This window comes from Coenobita brevimanus, chromosome 103, assembly GCF_032717465.1.
Source record: "Coenobita brevimanus isolate Jiangsu-jjx chromosome 103, ASM3271746v2, whole genome shotgun sequence".
NCBI classification, from domain to species: domain Eukaryota; kingdom Metazoa; phylum Arthropoda; class Malacostraca; order Decapoda; family Coenobitidae; genus Coenobita; species Coenobita brevimanus.
Window position 1 is genome coordinate 21,825,988 of NC_137056.1, and position 25,290 is coordinate 21,851,277.

Below are 25,290 nucleotides of genomic sequence, written 5' to 3' on the forward strand. Positions count from 1 at the left end.
TAGAGAAAATCGAGGATAATCTCTATAGAAAGGAAAGATATACTATAGTTACACAGTAGAGACGGGAGTGTCGAGATATATGACGTGCAGGGGTGGCTGGGTGTAGCTGGGCTGGGGCGGGGCGGGGCGGGACTGGGCGGGGCGAGGCGGGGCGGCGGTGGAGAGACAGCTGGGCGGAGAGGAGAAGAGACGTCGCGATGAGTCACCGGCAGGGAGTGGCAGTCTTAGGAGGCTCACGTAATGCGGACCAGATGTGGCGGCGGCGGAGGCCGGTGGTGGGTTGTGAGGGCAGATGTTGGTTCAAGGCAGGCGTAGAGCTGTTGAGTTGCAAATGCAGAGAATGATGGTGGGTAGGCAGTGGGCAGACAGTGATAAGTGGCACCGTGGGGCAGGAGTTATGATGAGCTCGGAACAGGTGCTGGGAACAGGTGCTGGGAACAGGTGCAACAGGTGCTTAGGTCGGCGACGGTGACACTTGCGGTCAGGAACAAGGCGTGTGGGTGGGGTTGTTTGAGAGGTGAGCACTGGTGAGAAAAATTGTACACTCGGAAAGCACAGCCAGGGATTACACCACTAGAGGCACTGAGGAGGTGCGAGGCTGGGAGATGCGAGACGTCGTGTATCTTGTGATGTCACTAAAAATCGGTGGAGGCGGTCAGAATCTGATGGCTTGAAACACTGCTGCTACCAAATGTAACTTGCAATACTTTGGTGATAGAAACTCCGTGTACAAACAGCTAGATAAGGAGTTTATTACAAGCTCACAGTAAAATAGTCTGCCCGTCTAGGCTGCCTGCTAAGAACTGATGCAATAACGCCTTTTTCCCAGGCTTCAGGTCCTGGGAAAGCGTGGTAAGTCAGCAAGTTTAGTGGGGACATGTATGCATTGGGGGGGGACATATATACATCGGGGGTAGACATATTGTGGAGGGGGTACACCTCCCCTCACCTGGTATCATCTCGTATCGAACCATGCTCCAGAGAAGACGTTTTCTATGGGAGGGGTAACTATTCCAAACCGCTCAGAATTGGTGCATATTTATTTGGTACGAATTTTAATGTAGGACAAGAGTATATTGGTTTTCACACAAAAATATAGGTGATATAAGCATTGTTTCACTCACCAAACACATCAACATACTGCACCTTATTGGGTGACATTACCTCATCATCACTTCAGCTCACTTCTTCCTCTCGAGCCTTGTAAACTTTGTCCTTCACATTGTCATCGATTGGGGAATCACTCTCACCTTGAATTTCGTACCGTGGTGTAACATGTCTTTACTGGCCATGTCACTGGTAACAGGTGAGTTGCCAAGACAATGGCGTGCGGAGGGAGGGGAGGTCATGTGGGGTAAGGCATTGTCCCTGCCAGGCCTTGGATAGAGGAAGGTATATGTACCAAAAATTACTTGCGAAATTTGAAAAATGTGCAAATGATGGACCTCACTATTGCAAAATGTATCGGTACGTCATCGGGTGTCACCGTGACAAAACGTGCGGATGTACCCATACGTCAGCAGGACGCCTCGGGTTAATATTTTAGTGGGTGAACATTGATTATGATGTTAATACTTAACTCATAAATAAAATAAATAGTCTCAACAATTAGATAATATCCATTGTAGTACTATTGTGCAATAAATTAGTGTTTATTATAACCTCTCTCTATTCAGTGTCAGGTTAATGGGAGTACGTGTAAATGGTCTGATAACTCAGGGATTACTTGGTGAAAAAATGGTTGAGAACTTCTGGTCTAAAGGTGTCAAAAACAAGGTAAATAGCATACCACTGGATGAAGGGGTCAGAGGTAAGAAAGACTTGGAATAACTTGATCCCTTCTGGCATTGATGATGTCTTTTCTGTTAGTTCTTCTTGTCATCAGAATACTTATTCCCCTTAGTGGTTATCTGTCGAGTTTGACAGGGTAGATATAACCTTCAGTAGCCCTTCCGTACGAGAGAGCTTTCTCATGCTGAATAAAACCGTTTGTAGGCATCAAGAATGATTCGGGATAGATATTGGCTCCACAAACCCTATTACTACATAACCTCCTTAATAAGTTGAATGAACTGTCTAGCAATGGCCACAATATACTAACACACCGTCGTGGTGCGAGTTTATAGGAGAGAGTATAAAGCGAAGAACCAGGCAGAAGAGGTCCTGATGTCTTTTTTAAATTTAAATCCTGCTATCTCTAAGCAAAGTCTCCTGCTGAATGAGGCCATTCAGAAAATTGAAGAGAAGGTAGGAAGGAAAAATGTAGTAAGATTTATTTTACTGTCACCAGACGATTTTACTATGCCGTGTGAAGGAGTAATAGGATAGAGCATGATGGAAAGACGTGGCAGAAAGGTTCATGAGGTCACTGGGGAGCGAGCAGAATTAATATGTAAGAGTCTGGGTGGCTCCCCTAAATAATGATTACCCAGGGGCGCCATTCAGTTGTAGTCGTCATTCCTCCTCAACTCCTGCCTCGAATACTCCTGCCTGGTTCTCATTCTTTTTACTTTTGAATTAGGTTTGTTTGCTCTCTGGATCCTGCTTTCTGTGTTTTGGATTCTCTCTTTTTTTCATTCTCTTCATATTTTCTTTGTTTTGTGGCTTCTTGTGTTTTCCCTCTTCCATTGCTAGAGTTGGCTTTTGTTCTTAGCTGTACCGATCCTCATTGATGTGCATTTTCTCCTTTGTTGTGTTCGTCCTTTTTTTTTTTTTGTGTATTTTTATCTCAATTGTGCTAATCCTCTTCTTTTCTTTTACTTGGCTATTATTCTTTGCTGCACTCATCCTCTTTTATATTATCTGGCCTCTCTTCTTATCTGTGTCCACCATTTTCTTCTTATCTAATATTCTTGGCTTCTTTTATCACCGAATATTATTGTTGTGCTTATACACTATTTCCATCTGGTTTCTGTTTTTGCTGAGGCCACTCTTCTTTTGTGTCATTTATTTACAGTAATGTGCTAATCTTTCCTTAGTTTAACTTCTCTACATTGCTGGGCTAGTTCCCTGTTTCTTCTGTCTTCTTATTCGTTATCTTTCTTTTTCTTTTTTTTTTCTTTTTCTTTTGTTCCCCGATTTCATGCTTACGTATTAATATCTCCTCCGCGCATAATGCCATTCATGTATTTCGTCGTTTTTTTTTTTTTTCATTTAATAAAAAAACTCAATTATTGGCTCTCCCTGCACACTGGTCCTCATTCTTTATGTGTATAGGAGAGAGAGAGAGAGAGAGAGAGAGAGAGAGAGAGAGAGAGAGAGAGAACATCCACGTAAGTCACATACTACAGAAGAGGTAAAGTGAGTCAGCATGGACTGGGGAGGAAACAATATCAATTCCAGTAAAGACAGCTACAAGTGAAAATGACGAATATATAAAAACAACAACAACAACAACACGATGTTCATGACAGTATTAAACTTAAACGTGGTAGAGCATTGTGCTTTAATAGTAACAAAGCTTTAGTTGGAGCTACAGACTTGACAAGCTGGTAGGTTCAATCCCCAGGAGATGACTGGAGATTCTTCGATCATGCTGTGCCATCTGTGGAAGTAGTCGTCATCTACCATTAAATATACTGGACGAGGGTTGCCTAGCCTGGGTCATTTACACTTGGGAGAGCTTATTATGGGATGGATTGGATGCTTCTGTTTTATTGTGATTATGACCAAAGACTTGTAACATTCAAAACAGAACCCATTGCGTTATGGTCAACGGATGTCAGCTTACAAGAACAGGACTTGCAGTGTAAAGGCCTCCTGTGATTATGCCCAAAATGTTGTCAACTATTTATTGGGTCAGTGAAAGGTACAGAATATAGAAGTTAAATGGAAGCAGAAAAATAGAGAGAGAGAGAGAGAGAGAGAGAGAGAGAGAGAGAGAGAGAGAGAGAGAGAGAGACAGAGAGAGACAGAGAGAGAGAGGGAGGGAGAGAGAGAGGATTGAAGGGGAAGTGGGGAGGTGTGTGTGTGTGTGTGTGTGTGTGTGTGTGTGTGTGTGTGTGTGTGTGTGTGTGTGTGTGTATTAAAGCCGTTTTCTTTATCTAGTTATCAATTACGGACTGCGAAGGTGATTCAGCAAAAACCAGTAGCCTATTTGAAAAATTAGCTTAACAGTTGTGAAAACTAAAACTTTTGTTTTGGTCTCTAAATTGATGAAACAACAATCCATCTCTTCCTGGCCGCTCCCGCAGGTCCAAAACAGTGTTAAAGAACTGACAAAGTGAGATGACAATCATTAAAATCCATCTGACTAATACCGGTTGTGTAGCACTCTTTCAGTAGGGTTTGGCACAGATTTGTAGCAATGTAAAAGGACTGTTGAAGCAAAACTGCAACCTTTCCACCCGGCATGGATACAGCTAGGTGGTTTAGAATTATTTTGATGGATTTTAAAAACAATCAAGACAGTACAATCAGAACACTAAAAATCGCTTTACGTTATGTTTTGAGAGATTCTCTATTAATATTAGAACATAAGATGAGAGGGTAACTGCAGTAGACCAGTTGGCCCATGCTAGGCAGCTCCTACAAGGGTGTGAGTAAACTACTAGAATAAAACAAGGATAGCAAAGAAGAAGCTCTCCCAACCCCGCCCCCCATGAAACGCCTTCAGACTGATCTCAACCTGCCGTGGATGTTTTATAGGAAAGTTCGAAATTAGAAAAGATGCTATCGTAGTAAAACTTGAAAAGGAAAAGAAATGAATTAGTAACTTGGTTCCATTTTTTAATCCAGCCCAAACATGTCATTTACTCTATACTTGGAACGCTCAGTGGAAGGGACAGTAACTACATCATTAGATAGCATATTTCATACTTCCACTACTCTACTGCCAAAATAGTACCTGCCTATCTCAATACTAAAAAGGAATTTGACTGCAGTAGTTTGAAAGCATTGTTTCGAGTTCAATTTTACATGCTCACTTGATTCGAGTTCAATTTTGTATGCTCACTTTTAGCACCTTGGTAATATCTCCTTTATTCCCTTCATCCACTTAAACACCTCAGTAAAGTCTCCCTTCACTGTACGCGTATCTAGTGAGTGCAAATTTAGCCTTTTCAGTCTATCTCCATATGAAAGGTCTTGTCCACATTAAGCACTTGAATATTCCGCATTAAATACATCTGCAATTAGATCATCTGGACCATATCTAGGTCCTTTTGAAGGTTAACACAGTCATCTGTTGAGTTAATGATACCTCCAATTTCTGGGTCCTCAGCAAATCATTGTCTAGATTAAATAAATAAACTGGTGCTTGCCCGCAAAAAAATACAGGACTAACCGGCCTTTCCATCACAAAATGTTCGCAAATACCATTATCTTTGTTTCCATACTGTTATTGAGCTCACAATAACCAGTGCTTAACAAAAATCCACATAAAACATGTTTTCAATGTTGTCGCGTGTAGCAATTTCTTACAATTTTGTGCCTTCGTGTCGCGTGCGATCCCCCCAAATTTTGCTTGGTACTTTTTGGACACACCCTGGACTTACCCCGATGTAATGCAAAAAGAATTAGGTCGATATCTATTAATGTTTTCGTGAAAGAGACAAACAAACGCACTGACAGACAATATCGAGAGTTGCGATTTCCGACAATTTTACTCCGTCACGTCGCACACGAACGCCAATTTTTTATTCTTTACTATTCTTCTGACACTCCCTCGACTTACCTCGACCTAATACAAAAAGAACTAGGTCGATATCTATTACTGTTCGCGTGAAAGAAACGAACACTCTCGACAGACACATTCACAGCTTGACTTTTAGATAATTAATTATATATATATATATATATATATATATATATATATATATATATATATATATATATATATATACTGTATATTTAAGAGTAAGGGACCGATTACTGATCCCTGAGAAACAGTGGGGAACAAAGAAACTGGACACAATTGGCGGCCTCTGGCAACAACTCCTATAGTAAACACGTAGGTGGTAGTGGAAATGCATGAATGGAGGAGTAACGTTTGTATCATAGTGTGTGAGTGGTCGGTGCATCGCCGTCTGTCATTGCCATGTAGTCAGATACTGAAGAGGGTTTTGAGTATGAATACGCTATGTTTGAGATATAACTGATATTCACCCTGTGTCATTGGACATGTAATATCTTAATTATTATACATAATAGGCAGTTGATTAGGTGTATTAATTAATGTCACTCATATTTAGGGCACTGTGCAGCTGAAAGTACTTGTGGAGTCAAGAGAATCTGTCTTAAGTGTAGGTTCAATACGAGACCGAAGACTTAGATCCTTGAATAAATCATAATTGTTATCAATTGAAACATAATTTATTGACATGTTCGTTTGAATGTTTTATTAACGAATATGTCATTGAAGTACGACGCTGGTGCTGATAATTTTTATGACTTTGTTACGTTCTGAGTCAGTAAAAACTTTCCTCCCATGAACGTGGACAGAGCTTCATTGAACACCATCCCTTACCCTGCAGGGGATGGGAGGAAACCGTGTACACACGCATTATTTATTAGTTTCTTCATTCAATGAAAAAAATACTATGCATTTACTAAATAGATGTTTGCTCCATCCATGATAACAAGAGACTGCCCCCTGATAAGACAGATATCCCTGATACTCAACACATTCCTCTTAGGTGATGTCCGTCACACGTTTTCCCTCTCGAGTTGAGTTGGTGAGTTGGCAGGGTGAAGTATAGCCTTTTCAACGGCAGTTCTGTTGCGATTGTTTCGCCCTACAACCTCTCCACCGAAGTAGCCTCACACGAGCATCCCTTCCAAACAAGCCTAACATGAACACTTTCCTCCCACATTCTCTTTCCTCACCTAGCCCAACCTTTCACATTACCAACATGTCAAGATGATTCCTAACATCCAGTTCAGTCACCACGTTAAGTAATGATCTGTTATCCCATAGTTTAAATCAAGGTGATTCTAATGAGCTCTTTTTGAAGCGAGTGCATTTTCAAGTTAGTACAAATGTCCACACTCATAGGTTACATGTTATCAGGTGATACCAGTTATACACAGTATAATAATTCATTCAGAAGACCTGATGAATATGTTAACGTTCTATGTTAGCAAAAACTGCACGATTCTAGTTCATTTACAAGGCATCCTTACATATTTATGGTTAACTCTTTTGCTGCGAGTTTTCTTCTGGTGCTAGAGTAAATAAGAGGTCCTCCCAAGTGGGAAATCACACCACTTGCGAGCCAATACATATCTAGCCCGGCTAGGAATATGACCTTCACTTTGACCTACTTCCACCAATTTCGAACTCGTTGGATTTTCATCCCTACTACATATCTGTATTTTTTTTTTTTTTTTTTTTTTGATATCTTGAGGGGGTGCTAAGTTATCGTGTTAATAAACTCACAGACCTTGACCTACTTTCACCAATTCGGAACTCGTAAGAGATTTTCATCCCTACGACACACCTGTAACATTTTGTGATGGTATCTTGAGCGGTTGCGAAGTTATCGTGCTAACAGATACACAGACAGACAAATTGAAAACAATGCCAGCTTCGCTATCTCGGCTGGTAATTGCAAGTCACGTTCAGTAAAGCCCTAAGCACTAAATGAAAGGTGACGTAAGCTTGAGCATGTTTCTGGAATTACAGTAATTCCATTTAGCACATACAATGTCTTTCCAAATAAAAAGTAAATTTGTGATGTATTGAGTAAAAGTGCCACTCACGGATTACGGTAAATTCTTTTTCACCTGCAGCGATTTCACTCGTATTAAATAACATATAAAAACCTTTACATTCGAAGCATCTTCTTCATAATGTATTCATATGTTTATATTTGAAATATCAAAAGGTTTAGTATATTAATATGATTAACGGTAGACGATTTTGCTGGGAACAATCCGCCTCCATTAAGGACTGCTCAAAGAATAAAGCTGAGAAAGATAAGGTTACCAACAAACGAGTATTTCCAATGATACAGTAATGAGCTACAATATTACACATGACTTCTCTGTTTAGCCTATTTTCTTGTAACTATTCTTTTTTTCTTTAAATCGAAGTAATATTGAACATCACTACATTGTCTCATGTTTGATTCTGTTACTTATGTTCATGAAAATGATGTTTATGGGTCCTACACCATTTACTGTGCTTCACTCATGAGAGGTCACATTCTTTTCATACCATAACAGGATGAGGTAATTTGAAGCTAGCAAGTCTGTTCCACTCATCGAACAGACTGGAGGGGCGTGCGATCACCTTGCATCCGAGGACAGAACAGGTGCAGTAGAAGCATAAAAAGGATACACACGAGTAATTATTAGGAATTAATGCCTTCCTACACCAGTTGGATTGATAATGTGATAAATGTCGAGCAGAAGTTTGCAAAGAATTATGGGGATAACACGTAAGCAACAAATTTTTAATCCCACACACTTATGGTGCCGAGCCATCAGTCCTCTGCACGAAGTTTGGCATCGTGCTCTACCTCTAGTATTACAACATTGGTTTCCGATTTGTTAGGGTGCGATACAACTCGGATTATAGTCTTATGACCTGCTTTAATCCATCATGTGGCTACAGTTCACTTGTTGGCCTTCATTTGGATTCATCAGTATGGTAAAGGGGAAGCCTGTTCACATGTAAACTTGTGCTGTTCCGAATATGACAAAAAGATTCCAGTTAAAAATATCATAACATGGTTTCAGTCATAACTAATCACACTCATACAAACAAACACTCAAACATGCACGCAAACCTTGCCATGCTCTCAGGCTCACATTTCCTTCCTGGATGCAGTGGCCACTCCAGCCTCCGCCCTTCTCCATTACATCCCGCAGCCATTTCGGAACAGAAACCACGTGGTTGGACATCAGTTCAGGTTCCTCCTCAGGACTTTCCATTCTCTATGGGCGTGCAGCACAAATTCACATGATGTTCGTTCCTGTGCTGGCTCCCACACACCAACAATATGTTATGTCCTCACCCCCGCACTGCCACAGGCTGCAACAGTAGTAGTACAGTACAGAAAGGACGTTGCCCAGTGAGTTGTTCTTCCTGTGGTCAGCCTTCAGGTGTGCAGTACACAAGATCAGCTGAGGCGAAAATAAACACTGGCTCCTTAAAGTTCACTGTCTTTATTTACCAAATAATTCCACTTAATGCTTTTCAACTGTTCTCACAAGCACTGGAGCTATACACACTTTACTACCCGCTATTACACTTAATACTTAACAACACTTCACAGTCATTACACTTAATGCTTGTCACTTCACTGTTTTCTCAAGTTCCAATGATATACAAACTTCAATAACCCGTCACCGTTTGCCACTGTTTTCACAAGTACCAAAATATACAGTCTTCACTGACACTAACACTGCACTACACTCAGACTGCACTTTACTCAAGCTGACTTTATGCCTCACTAAAACTTGTAATAATCTCTGCACCATCTTATATAAGCTTGCATTATTCGAGAAACGTCTACATTTTACGATTATACTCTCGACCGGCAACAGTTGCCAACTCAGAGACAACCAAAACATGCTAGAGTTGTCTCACATGCATAACGCTCTAAAATCATTAACCATACGAACTTAAATTACATAATTTAACAAGCAATCACTTAAATAAAACATTATAAAGAAAAGAGCATGAAAATAAATTAATGTTTAACTTACGAAATAACTACGCTCACAACAACAGACAAACTGGCAACTCAGATGACTCGTACCGGAACTTACGGTACGAGAAACGTCTCGAAGGTACGAGACTACCTAACTGGCAAATCTCCCTTTCATGACAAATATTTGCCCATATGTTTTCAGTTGGACTGAGGTCGATGCTTTGCTTGGCCAGTCGAGGAGTTCCACATTCCTCTGCTCTTGAAACCAGCATCTGACATTCCTAGCCGTGAGTAAGGGACAGTTGTCCTGCGTAAAGATGATCCTCTCCAGGTAGCATAAAGTGCAGGTCTGCACCGAAGGAAGCATTATTTCTTCAAGTATATCTGTGTATTTGTCTGCCATTGGACGACCCTCAATGTCAACCAACTCATCTACCCTGTGCAAGTACATCCAGCCTCATAAGTTGGCAGTGACGTGATCGCTCCAGGCCACCTCATAGACGTTAGAGCTGGTATACCTGGTTCATGATTTTTATGTTAATCTGCTATTCTGCTGTTCTGTATACAGATATGATATAAAAGATGAAGAGTAATAAACGGATGGACAATCAGTCTCTCTGAAGGTTGTTGGTGTTAGGAGGATCACATAGTTTGTGGAGATGAAGTGAGGCATGTCCCCCGCCTCAGAGACTTGTCAGACAGGGCAATATCCTAGCCGAAGTGGGGCTGACAGAACATCATGCCTGTGAACCATAGGTCCGTGTTAATGATACTTGCGAGGAGATAGACGGAAGTGGTCGTAGTGTTGGTTGGACATACTCTGACTCCACTCAGAGTTCCTGAGATGGAGCGTAGGGAGAAAGGCAGCTGAATGTATCTTCTTTTTGTAGCAGAGGAGGAAGGATGTTGTATCATTAGGTAGAGGCAGTCCACAGGCATTTTTCGCAAGGAGGCCAACAGTGTCATGGGCTGCAATTCCGACATGTGAAGGAATCCACAAGAACTGTATGGTAAGAGAATTTTCATGAGCTGAAACTAACTCGTGTAAGATTTGTTGAACTAAGTGATGGCATGTGGGTTTTGGAGACGAGATTGCTTAAGCAGCGGACTAACTAACTAAGGATCACAGATACCGGCACCATTCAGTCTTGGCTGATAGAGGGGACTAACTGCATGCAAGAGTCCTTGTAGCTCACAGTTCGTAGAGCTAGACATGTTCAGTTGTCTGCGGGCCAACTCATCCTCCCTCTGGTGGGTCAAAATCAGGTGAGTAGATTGCACATCCAGCACTCTCATCTGCTTGTAGGGAACCGTTGATTTAGAGATGATGCATGGCAGGAACTGGGGAAGACTTTTGCAATAGTCTCCAGAGCTAGTTGTTTCTGGAGGATTGGTAGGTCTGCCTTGGAGGTAGGAGTAAAGCAGACTTCAAGATGAGGAATCCTCCAGGGAGGTGGACCATGATCCACTTCTGACACGGGAACATTATTATTTAGTCCTTCCAGGATGGAACAGGATGTATTAATGAGGATGTGACCATCTGCCCGAAATGGAGGTCAAGGTGCAATAGGGTCAAGTTCTGATGACACAAGAATAATGAGGGGCAAGATAGGGAGAGTGAAGGCATTTGATGCTGAAGTAAGAGACATGGCGCATATTCTCTCAACAAGGAGGGTGGATGAGAATGAGGTCAGTTTGCATGTTGACTATTCTGTTGGAAATAGGACAGCACAGGATGTATCTCACTTCTTCATTCTGAAAATTATCAGTCGGTTCTAAGGTTGTCTTCAGGAGTTGACCAGTAGGTGAGAGGTAATCAACAACTGACTGCATGAATACAATGTAGTTAATTCTGGCCTTGGGGATAGAGATTCCGGCACCATTATTGCTGGGCTACTTGAGGGAAATTAAGCACTGCTGTAGCCGATCTAGGAGATCTCGGACAATAGTACGAACACGTTGTCTTACAAGTATGGTTGAGGTAATCTGTACAGGTGCACCTAGTTAGAGATACTGCTTACACAGAGGGATGACACTATTTCCTACAACGAATTCTGGAGGCATTTTCGGGTTGCGGGGAGAGATGATTCTACTTTTTTTCTGGGGAGAGGATGAAGCCACAAGTGGAAGACGACCGATAGAATGACTGAAGGAAGCACTGAAGATATGGAGAGCTGAAGTGAATGCAGATATCATCAGAATAACAGGTAATAGTGGTTCAAAGAATATTGGGAAGCAGAGAGAGTAGCTGGTGCATAAGGACATTAAAAAGAAAAGGGTTTGAAAAACCACCTTGCAGAATGCCGAGTTTGAAGGCCTTGGAGGAGCTGTATGCATCCTTAGAAAGGACATACGAGGTTCTGTTACAGAGGTAACCCCATATCCATCTCATGAGATTTCCTTGGACACCAAATTCCACCAGCTGATCATGGATGATATCTCTGTTTGCAACTTCAAAGGCACTTTTAAAATCAATGAATGCTACATCACTGGTGGGACAGAGGAGGGTATAGAGCTCCATTAGACAGTGGTGTGTACTTCTTTGTGGAAGAAATCCACACAGTCTGGATGAGAGTTTGTCCTCCAGCCTAAACATGAAACAAGTAAGGAAGGTTGGTTCGAGCACCTTGCTGAAGCAGGAAATGAAGTAAATAGGTCTGAATTTGTCAGTACAAGGTTCGGGAATGGGCACAGCCGTGCTGGAGGTCCAGGCATTATGGACATATCCCTCACAGAAACAGTCTGTAGAGCTGTAGCAGGTGGCTGCCAAGGACTTTCAGAAGTAGGTGAAGGACAGGATTAGTGATGCCATCATCCCCGGGAGCTGTTGCCTTACTTCTAATATGAGCACATCGTAGTGCTTTCTCAGTTATCAGCATGTCATTATCTTCAGTTACTTAGCCATCATGTGGACAGTGCAGACATTTTGCTGGGAGTAGAGTGCATCTTGATTATATGTGGGAATGTTGCGTGCTTGTGATTGTTCTGACCATGGGTTATTAAAATCTTGTGCATAATCAGTTGAACTATGGTGGAGAGCACTGGAAGAGTTTTTCCTGACAACCTTATTTATTAGATGCCACATGGATCCAACACTCGTCTGATGGTTGATGCTACCTTTCAACTTCCGCCAGGATTCAGTATGGACGCATTGTTGGAGGGCAATTAGATCGTCTTTTAACGCCTGGTACTGTTGCAGACAATCAGGTGTTGCTTGCCTCTGGAAAGAGAGACCATCTTCCACCACCTTCCTTTCTGCTTGGAGTGTACACTGATCAAGTGTCCAAGCAGGAGCTTCAGGGCGACTTTTAATGTGTGGTCTTGTAACACAATGGCTGTGGATGTCATGGTGGAGTTTACCAGGGAGGAATATAATTTTTCAAGTGATCATAAATCAAATGTGGGAAGGAAGTTGGAAATGTATGAGATGTATGTAGGGCTGTACTTAGGAGGAATGAGAGTGTGGGTGCAAGTGTGAGGAGGGGAAGATCCAGCAGTGAGGTAATTGTGGAGGCTGAGGGCAATGCAATAAGAGAAGAGGGTGGGGATGGAAGAACACCTAACATGAGATGGCACTAGCCAGGATTTTGTGATGTGATCAAGTGTGACTTTATTAGTGTGCATAACACCACCAGTGTCCCAGTGAGTGAGCTAGTAGCAGCAGATGTATTCAAGGAGAGGAAGCATATTGTAATTTGGAGTAGGAGAGAGGTGACCTAGAGCAGGATGCAAGGCATTAAAGTCACCCATGTAGATCATGCCACAAACTGTAGGAGTAGAGAGAGCAGGGAGTTTAATCCCTCCAGGAGCAGAACAGATGTTACTGGTACATAAGCAGATCCTACCATCGTCCACTATGATCTCAAAAAGTTGAAAGGTCGTATCATCATATACTGAACAACGGAGAAGTTGATATAGTATGAAGGAATGAATGCAAGTAATGAGACCTTTCTTGGTGAGGTGAAATTAAGAAATATAGCAAGTAAGTGAGGGAGCATATTCCCCAGGTGAAGGACAACCAACAAAAACTTCTTGAATGAATATTACATGCGGGTGATGGCAATATACATAGCTCTTTAGTGCAGCAAGTTTTGAATGACTTCTGACTCTACAGGCATTCCAAGAGATTACATGAAGCAGCATTTACTTAGCGAATTTTACGTTTAGGTTTCCGGGAGTCAGGCAGAGATGAGGAGGTAGCATAAGCTCTGCTTTGTGGTGTTGAGTGTGAGGGGCCCTTTTTCGATAGATCACTGATCCTCTTAAGGCGAGAGGCGATGGCAGCTGGCTTCTCTGTGAGGGTGGTGACAGTAACGATGATAACCTAATGAGACTCAACAAGAGAAGCGAGTGTGTTTTTGGTGCTGATGTGCTGACTGACCAGGCCATTGATGCATGTCTCAGTGGCATCAAAGCGTGCTGTAAGTGCTGTGAACCGAGACAGCAGAGAGGCAATGTCTTCACGGAGGGCAAGTACTTGTGCAGAATCGGGAATGGAAAAAGATGCAGGTGAGATGGCAGCATCTGGTGCTGGTGGCAGGGGTGGTGGTGGTGGTGAGTGTGGTAGCATTGCTCTAGGAGTCACAGCTGGGCCTGAGCATTTGGTACAACCATGCCACACATTGACCCCTGGCTTATAACGAGGACATCTCCAATGGGGGGTGTATGTTGTGGGTGAGGGTAGTGGTTCCGAAGTAGATGTGGTAGCAGCAGTGGTGGATGGTGAAGTTGTGAGATGTGGGCAAGTCCGGGAGGCATGGTTGGCGCACATCATGCACACTTCTTTGAAGCAGAGAAGTAGCATGATATATGTCCGATTCCCCAGCATTTGAAGCACCACGGTTGTTCGTCCTTCATTCTGAATGGCTTACAGGATTGGGGACAAGAAAGGAAACTGAAGTTGACAACTGGCAAAGGAGGGTCTTGGAGACTCCACGTGACAACAAGCTGTATGATGGGCATCCCATTTTGTTGGAAACGGCAAGCAGTGTAGATGCCAGAGAGTTCTTTGACCAAGGAAGGGTCAATGCTGACAGGTAGTGAGTGATGAGGTAGGTAGGGAACTTACAGGGCCTGCCGACTGAGTCTTGAACATCCAGGAACAAGGACAAGAAGTCACCACTCGTAACCCTGTCTATAAATGTCCTTACATCGTCTTGAGATATAGACTTAGCGGGAGATGACAGCAGACATCTTGACTTCAGCTAGCTCCCAGTAGAGATTGAATGTCCTGGTGGCCTCAGCTACCCAATAAAGCTTCATATTGGCAGTCGGGAACTCTCTGAAGAGGAGTTTGATGTACTCAGCCCTGGGAGTAAATGCTGGAGGAATTGATGCAGGCTGGGAAGGTGTATTCTGAGGAGTGAGGTAAGAAAGGAAGTGATCAGGAACCTTGCACTGAGAAGAGCCTCATTGCACTTGGATGTTTTTGCAGCAAGAGATGATGGTTCACCGATGATAACCAAAGCATGTTCCACGGAGCATTTGGTGGAGGTGGAACCCTGAGTGACATGGTGGGGGCTAAAGGTTGAGAATGCCTGGGAGTCCCCGCATCTGCAGTAGATGTGGAGCCGTGGTGTCTATGAAAGTCAAGTGGGGGCCAAGCTTCCTCAAACAGGTTGCCGTCATCACTGAGTACAGTGCTAGGTCGACCTCAAGATCAGCAAGGGTGGCAAGTCCAGCATATTCCATATTGCCCTGACAGGGTAGTGTTCAGAGCATTGGCAACACCTTCACTAGTGGAGTGGAGTTGGTGAGCGTGCTGGGGCAGAGTAATGTAGCCATGACGATACTACACGTTACGCTTCTCGCACTGCACGTGCACAGGCACGAGAACTTCCAACTGGAGGGGACTGGCCAGGTTTTGAAGTTTTATATAAAAAAAAAATGACAAACTCCTAAAACCCTGAAATTCCCAAGTGACACTATACTAAAGACTAGGCATTACTATAGCTCTTTGCCAAGACTGGAGGGTGGCAGCTTGCTAGATCCTTCATAATTTCGTCAAGTCAGGAAAGCTTTCTTACGGATGATTTTACTTACCGTGAGCGCCACTTGTCCCTTTAAGGGGGTGCTCAGAGTTTTAATTATCACCATGAGGGATGAAAATAAAAAGACTGAGGTAGCATAACACCTACGACATAATTATTACCATAACAAAATATACAATAAATTTCAGACTTTTTACACGACACAAACATATAAACAACAATATCACCACAAAACATCATTAAAACACATAATCAAAGAACTCATCACCCTACCTAGCTGGAGATAGCCTAGCTTTGCCATCTCCAACCTACGCCCCTATGAACGAAACACCAAACCTTGCTGCACAGGTGGTCATAGAGGAGTGAGGGCAGTGATCTAGGCTCGAGAGAGTAAGTCACCCAGGAGGCCAAGCTTGCCCCATCCTTCTCTTTTATTACGGGGTCAAGGTTAGAGTGGCTACCTTTATTTACACTAAGGCGTAGATATATACGGATTAAGCCATTACACAATAATCATAGTAATGGGAGTGTTGCATAAATTCAAAATCTAATTAAGAATAAATAATGGGTAATTAGCAACTTACGAGTAAACTGGTGGGAGAGCAGATGAGGTGGCATGGGACTAGGAGCATCATCAATGCGGGAACCATGCGTGGGGGAGAACACCACTTGGGGATGATAATACATGGGAGAATGAACACTCAGGCTGGTATATAACAATACTGAGACCGATTACGAAAGCAATCAGTCAACGTTGTAACTCACACAGAAAGTTCACTGGGCAAGGTCAACTCAAAGAGCTATGATCTTAAACCAAAGTTGGTGGATGTGTTAAGATTGGACAAGGATGGAGTAATTCGACTCAAGGAGTACTCCGTCGAAGGTCAAGTTCACAGACAAATATATGACCCTTATCCTAGTTGTGCATGTTCCACATTTTAAGCGCCCCTTTATTTTCCCTTTATGTATTGATTTTTTAACATAGGTTCATATGGCAAAATAAGTCCAAGAGAATACTGGGTCGGTGAACGAAATAGGTTCAAGTGGGAAAATTGGTCCAGGAAGGAAAATAGGCCAATGGAAGGGAAACAGGTCTATGGAAGGAAAATAGGTCAGTGGAGGAAAATTAGTCCATGAATAATAGGTCTGTAGGAAGAAAGTCCATGAGACAATAGGCCCATAGGAGAATATACAGTAGGTCCATTGTGAAAAGTAGGTCCATGGGGAAATAATTCGTTCTTATGGAAATATTTCCCTGGCCGATTATATGTTCCGGGGAAAATAGGCCAATGAGTGAAAAATAGACCCAAAGAGAAAAATAACTGCAGGCTGGAAAATTTGTCTCCGGGGGAAAATAAGTGGGTGGGACTTAGCAGTAGTTGACTGTAGGTCAGTGTTTCTCGCACATTTTTACTCTATTCTTCCCTAGAGCTTGTCTTAACATCTTTGTGTCCCCCACCCCCTCAGTTCTCTCTCAAACCTCTCATATATCATAAGGAGAATATACCATTTTGATTCTTTTCTGTTACAGTATTTTAGTTTTTACACCCATCAGTCAGAACGAGTATTATATAACGATGAAAATACGTTATTTTTATACTCTTCTTCCTTTTTTTTTTTTTTTTTTTACAATTGTCAGTCAGAATGAGTAGGCCTATCATCTGAAGTTCAGTGGAATGCATGACATTTTGTCATTTCAGTCAGTCGACAGAACCAAGATTGAATATCAGATAATGTACATCTAATGTCCGGTTTCACATCCAGACGGTTTCTGTTTTATTATTAATATGAGTTAGTGCAAGGTGGTGATAACCATCTTCCACTCCCTTGGTGTAGTAATCTCTAATTCTTCTTTAGGTGAATCTACACTGAGTGACAAGCCTGGTTTCCTGCAAACCAGGAAACCATTTACAACGCTGAGCGGTAGCCATCCAACCAAGTAACGGAATTATATGGAGCCTGCTGTGGTAACCCTGTTAACTGTGTTCCATTCAGGAACAAAACCTCCACATTAGTTCCTGCCACTCTCTGTGGTGATGTGTTGTTCACTGCAAGAGAACATCGGTTCAGTACATGGGATGACCTTGCAGGGACGCTAATTTCCTGCGGTTGATGGGTCTGCTCGTTAAGACAGACTCTATACTACTACTACTACTATTACTACTTCTACTACTACTAGTACTACTACTACTACTACTACTACTGTTTATAAGAAGAAGGATGGAAAACCCAAGTTCACATAGATACAGTAAGTAGAGGAAAATGGAAAGAGGACCCGTGATGCTAGCTCACTACCTGTTTGATTACTGATACATTATGCACTAGAAAACAGATTTTTCATCACTGAAGTGAGGCAGAAGAATTATTCCTGAGTTCGAGAAATTCGTCTTGAACATCGTAGAGCAGGGAAAGGATTAGTTTTTCTACCTTGATTTCTTTGAAGTATTTTTTGAGCACATTTTCGTTGGATTTCAAGTGTTGAGTTATTTCAATTTTGAGTGATGAGTCAAGTAAATGATCCTCTTCAAATTCATAAAAAATGCTGATATTATTATTACAAACAAAGTCAAAATACGATTACTGTTAACAGAAAATTAATTTCTCCCCTGAGAAGACAAAATGCCAAACAAACTAATAAATAAATAAGATAATTCACTTCTCTCTCTCTCTCTCTCTCTCTCTCTCTCTCTCTCTCTCTCTCTCTCTCTCTCTCTCTCTCTCTCTCAAAACAATGCTTCTGCTTACAATAGGCCGTCACGGCCCCCAGTTTGAGTAACACTGTATCTAGAGACGCGATTACGTGCGTTATATTCATGTTAGATTTCTTAATGACCTCATGTCAACGAAATACAAAAGACAAGTGTCTGTATTATAATGCTGAAATAAAGAGTTCCAATACTGAATGAATTCGTTGCAATACAAAATAAAATTAGCAATAAATAATAACTTGGATGCTATACACTGTGAAACTGAAGGCATATTCTACAATACTGTAGGAAGATAAGAAAATATGAAGAGAGGATAACTGCAGTAGGCCAGTTGGCCGATGCTGGGCACCATATAGAGAAATAACTGAACTGCTAGAATGAAATAAGGATAGCAAAGAAGAAGGGTCTCCCCCGCACCCCAATCCCTCCAGCTGAAGCCAGCAGGAAAAAGTCAGAAGGAACACCACGCACTATAGAAAAACTGATGTGGACATTTTATGGGAAAGTGTGAAAGGAGAAAAAGAGACTATCATAGCGTAACCTGAAAAAAGAAAAAGAATGAATTAGTATTAGTTACATGCTTTTTTTTTTTTTTTTTTTTTTTTTACACACACCCTGTATGTCATATGCATCTTTAGCTTATGTCTGAAACTCTCAATGGAAGGGGAAGCAACGACATTACTAGGTAGCTTATTCAATTCACCTACTATTTTGGTGCCAAACTAATCTCTATTTCCTTACTAAAACGGAATTTATCTAGTTTGAAACCATTACGTCTAGTTCTATCCTGCATGCTCACTTTCAGTACCTTGCTGATATCTCCCTTAGTTTTTCCCTTCATCCACTCAAGCACCTCGATTAAGTTTCTCCTTACTGTTCGCCTTTCTAGTGAGTGCAGATTTTATCTTTTTCGTCTGTTTTCATAAGAAAGGTTCTGAGCATCATGTATCATTTTTATCATTCTTCTCTGTACATTCTCCAAAGAATTGATATCCGTTCTATAGTACGGACACCAAAATTGCATGGCGTAGTCTGAATGTGGCCTTACTAATGCTAGATAAAGATGCAATATTACTTTAGATGTCCTATTGCTTACACTTCGCGAAATAAATCCTAAGACCCTATTTGCTATATTTATCGCATTTTACACTGTTCCCTTGGTTTGAGGTCTTTTCTAACCATTACTCCTAGATCTCTCTGGCATTCTGATTTACTACTTTCTTTGTTATCTAAAGTGCATTTAGTATCTCCAGTGGTCTTACTTACGTTATGTACTTTACATTTTTTAACGTTAAATTCCATTTGCCAAGTTTTCGGCCATTTGGCAATATATTGATGTCCTTTTGTAAGTTAAGGCAATTGTCAGTCGAGTTAATGATAAGCCATATTTTTGTGTCATAGGTACAGTTGCTAATACTCCTGGTGATTCCTCTGTCTAGATCATTTGTATAGAAAGTAGATAATAGGGGACCGAGTACTGATCCCCGTGGTACACCGCTGCTTACTAATCCCCAATCTGACTTAGTTTCATTTATTAATACTCTCTGCTTTCGTCCCTTCAGCCAGGATTCCATCCATTATAAAATATCGCCGTCTATACCGTGTGCTCGAACCTTTCTAACTTGTCTTTCAAGAGCTTTTCTAAAGTCCAGATAAATAATATCGTAAGCTTTAACGCTATCTACTGGCTTATAGACCTCCGAGAAGAATGACAACAATTTTGTGATGCAGGATCGTCCTTGCTTAAATCTGTGCTGAGTTTCATTTATAAAATTAAATTTTTTTAAGTGTTTCCTAATATTATTTGACAGAACTGACTCATGCAATTTTCCTACTATTGACGTTAGGCTTAACGGACGATAAATCGACACAGCTGCTTCATCACCCTTTTCTAAAATGGAGTCTTCCACTCCTCTGGAACTTCTCCTGAATTTATAGAACCATTAATTAACGTTAAAAGTGGCTGACATAACTCTTATTTGGTATCTTTTATAATTTTCCCATATATATATCGTCTGGACCTGGCGATTTTTTAGATCTAAACTTATTAATTTCTTTCAATAAGTCTTCCATGCTAGTGGTTATTTTACTAAGAATACTGTCCGCATTATCATCGTGAATATTTCCTGCTTGAGGGACCAGGTCCAGATTTTCCTTGGTAGTGATTCGAATTAATTATTTAGGATAGAGGAAGTTTCTTTATCTTCACTGGTAATATTACCTGATTTTGTTCTGAGAGGTCCTATCTCATCTGGCCATCTTTATGTTTATTACAGTACATTTGGTAAAATCTCTTAGGGTTTTCTTTGGAATCTCTAGCAACCTTAATTTCATAACCTCGCTTTGCTTTCCTTATCTCCCTCTTTACATCCCTAGTCAAAATCGCGTACCGGTTTCGTAAGTGTTCCTCTCCACATTTTATTTTTCTATATATTCCTTTTCTTTGTCCTATGAGAGATTTTAATCTGTTGTTTAACCATCTTGGTTCTGAATTATTCATTGTAAATGGTTTTGAAGGTATATATATATCTTGGCCCCCGTGTATTATATTTATTAATTCATCATATTTCTCACTGGCTGAACGGCTGCTTAGCACCGGGCCTGAGTTAATCTCAGTCACCTGAACTTCACTCCCACCTATATCCTGTCCCTCATGTATGACCTGAGCTTCCCCAGTGACCTGGCGCACATTCCCAACCATTTCCTGCCCCTCACCTATGACCTGGGGTTCCCCACTGACTACTCTCCATAAAGTAGCTAGTCCCACCATGGAATATGGTTCTAAAGTAACCTCTTAATCCATCGAAATCTCCTAGATGAATGTTAGGAACAGTCGAGGGGTTTTTAGTACAACAGACATCCCAAACAAATTTGAACTTAATTTCTTAATGACTGCGCTATTGCCAAGTCGTTCATCAACTTCTATATCGCTAATGACAATTTCTTTGTCAGGTAAAACCAAATCTAGTGTATTATTACCTCTGGAGGGCCCTCTGATATACTGATAAAGGAAATTATCCTGTACTGTCTCCAGAAATTCCTCTGACTCTGCATCCCCTGTCTGATTTGCCAATCTAACGTTGGCAGGTTAAGATCCCCTACAATTGTTACTAAGTTGGACTGTGACATTTTCCTAATTTTCCGCCAAAGATATTTGCTATCTGCTCTACATAATTTTGGAGATCTGTAAGTAGCTCCAAAGACTTATATTTCTCCCTGTTGTTACTAATTTCAATCCAGACACTTTCCGTGTCCCTGTTTACTTTAATGTCGGCCTTATTGTAACAGTTTAGTAAATCTTTTACATAAACAGCTACTCTGCCCCCTTTCTTCCCAGGCAGATTGACACAAAAACATTATAGCCCTTTATTTAATACTCTGCTATGAATTCGTTAGTGTTTGTATTCATCCAAGTTTCACTAATAACGCCACTTTCTGTTTTCTCTGTATAAATTAAAGCCCTCAGTTCATTCATTTTATTACATAAACTTCGTCTGTATGCATAGTCAACTTTCACATTATTACAAGAAGTTATACATCTACCTTGGGATTTATTTATTTACTTTTTTTTTGTTAATAACCGGGAAACTCTTTCCTAATATAAATTTTTTTTTACTCTCACTTATCGCTCCTCTATCATTGTTTGTTCTGTCCTCTATCATCTACTGCTCATTTTGAGGTGCCTGTGTGGATGTATCTACACTAATGGTTAAACTATTCTTATTCTTCCAAGTCTTGATGCATGTATCCAACTATCTATCTATCTATCTATTGCCAGACGCCTCAATCCAGTTTGGGGTGGCCACAAACAAATCGCCTCCAAGTCGCCCTGTCCCCCGCCATTTCACTGCCCTGCTCCCAACTCACACCCCCCTCTCTCATATACCTCTCCACCCCATCCCTCCATCTCATCCTCGGCCTCCCCCTCCCTCTTCCCCCCTCCACCCCACTCACATACACTCTCTTCGTCAGTCTTGCACCCTCCATCCTCTCCACATGGCCAAACCACCTCAGTGTGTTCCTCATAACGCTTCCTATCACATCCACATCCACATCCACACCACAACGCTCCTTTATATCCTCATTCGTCAGCCTGTCTCTCCATGTGACTCCACAGGCTCCTCTTAAATAACTCATTTCCACTGCTCTCACTCTTGACTTGTGTCCTTCCAACAACGTCCAAGCTTCACTTCCGTACGTTAGAGTTGGTATCACAATACTGTCATGTAGTAACTTTTTCACTTCCATGCTCACTTCCCTGTTTCTTATCACTGCTTTCAAAGAACCAGCAACCTTTCTTCCCTGCTGTACCCTTTCAAGCACTTCACTCTCCAAACCTCCATCCTTACTCATCACACTACCCAAGTACTTAAACGTACTCACATTTTCCAATTCCTCACCATCCAACCTCGCTGTACATTCACTGACTTCACCTCCCTCAAAGACCATCACTTTACTCTTCCCTACATTCACCTTTAGATTCCGTTTCTTACACACTCTCCCAAACTCATCCACCAAGCCTTGCAGATCCCCTTCGTCTGCACTCAACAACACAGTATCATCTGCAAACAACAGTACAGGGAGTTTCCAAACACTATCCTCTCTCACCAGGGCCACTCCAAGATCCACTATCCTACCTTGTACCTCTTTTATTACCCCATCCATGTACAGATTGAACAACCATGGAGACACGACACATCCCTGTTTCAACCCAACTTTCAAGGAGAAAAATTCACTTAGTTCACCATCCACACGCACTGCAGCCTTCGCACCATCGTACATACACTTCACAGCATTCAACAACTTCCCATCTACTCCATATATTCTTAACGCTTTCCACAATCCTTGTCTATCCACCCTGTCATATGCTTTCTCCAAATCCATGAAAGCCGCATACAACTTCTTTCCCTTCTCTAGAAACTTTTTCACTAAAGATCTAAGAATGAATATCTGATCTACACAACCACTTCCTTTCCTAAAGCCTCCCTGTTCTTCTCCAACTAATTTCTCTGTTCTTTCTCTAACTCTGTCAATAAGTATCCTACAATACACTTTTCCTATTATACTAAGAAGACAAATGCCCCTATGATTACCACACACTTCTTTTTCCCCTTTTCCTTTGTACAAGGGAATAATTATACCTGACTTCCAATCCTCTGGGACTCTACCTTCCTCCCAGGCCAATCTGCACATCTTCCACATCCATTCTACTACTATCTCTCCCCCATGCTTCAGCATTTCACCACATACTCCATCAATTCCTGGGGCTTTCCCCGATTTAACTTTCTTCATTGCTTCCACAACTTCTATCCTACTGATTTCTTCCTGTCTTCTCACCTCCCTCCTTCTCCCAGCCATTCCCCAACCACTTATACTCGCATTACTTCCATCCTCTATGTTCAACAATTCCTTAAAGTGTTCTCTCCATCTGCTCACTTTTTCTCCCTTCTCCACTAGTAATCTACCATTTTTATCTTTCACTCCCCTGCTAACTTCACTTCCACCCTGTCTCACCCTTTTCACCTCTTTCCAGAACATTTTCTTACAGTCCCTCCACTTTACACTCAAATTCCTTCCAAATTCCTCATCCACTCTCTTCTTACTCTCTCTTACTAATCTTTTCACCTCTCTCTTTCTTTCTACATATAACTCTCTCTTCCGCCTCTCAACTTCTTCCACGCCCCTATTTCTCATCCATTCATTGTATGCTTTCTTCTTTTGTACCACAGCCTGTCTCACCTCTTCAGTCCACCACGCCGTTCCTTGCACCCCTCTCTGTCTTCTCTTCCTTCCACACACCACATCACATGCTGCACATATTTCTTCTGTAAATATCCTACACACACCTTCCACGTCTCCCATCTGCTCCAGTTCATATTTGCCCAATCGTTCCTCCACTTCACTCTTATATTCTGCCTTCTTCTCACCCTCTTGTAAGCTTTCCACTCTCCTTGCAACTACTCCTTCCTCTCGTCTTTCCCTTCTTCTATTCCTCCATCTTACTTGAATTCTAATTCTGGCCACCACCAAGTAGTGGTCAGAAAGTCCACTCCCCCAGCCTCTATAAACTCTTGTATCCATTACACATCATCGCATCCTTTCATCCACACACACATAATCAATCATTGCCTTCCTTTCATTCAGTTCACCACCCACCCTTCTCATCACTCGCCATGTATACCTGTGGATCATTTTATGCCTGAAGAGGGTATTGGCTATCACCAACCCCCTCCCAGCACAAATGTCCACTAACGCACTGCCATTCTCATCTATCTCAGCAGGCACACCCCACTCATCAACTATTCCATCCACCTTCACATTCCCAACTTTACCATTCATATCACCGATCAAAAACACTCTTTCATTCCTTCCAGACTTTTCCATGCACACTTCCACATTTGTCCAGAACTCTTCTCTCACTCTTCTAGCACGATCTTGCTTTGGTGCATACACACACACAATCGCCCACATTTGTATTCCAACTTTCAACTTTACCCACACAATCCTTGACCCAACTGATCCATACTGTCTTATGCCCCTATTCCATCTTTTACTCACAACTATACATACTCCTTCCTTTGCCCTCTCATTCTCACCTACTCCTGCACATATACCCCATCCATACTCCCATTCTCTCACACTCTCTCCTCACCATTTTGTTTCAGTTATTCCACATATATCCACTTTCGCATCCTCAAGCACCTGGACAATCTCTCTCTCTTTCACCTCATCATTCGCTCCCCTTACATTCCACGTTCTGATAACCATGTCCTTTGTCCGGTCCTTGGTCGTCATCGTTTGGTCAGTCCTTGTCCGAGGCTTATTGTTTGTTTTTTTAGTTAGCTGTTTTCCGAGGAGGGGCACTAACTCTCAGCCAACCCTTTTAGTCGCCTTTTACGACAAGCAGGGATATTGGGGGAGTATTCTTGAAAAAAAACCCTACCCCCAGGTGAAACGGATATGTACACGTAATAATTACCTGGTGGGCAAGGG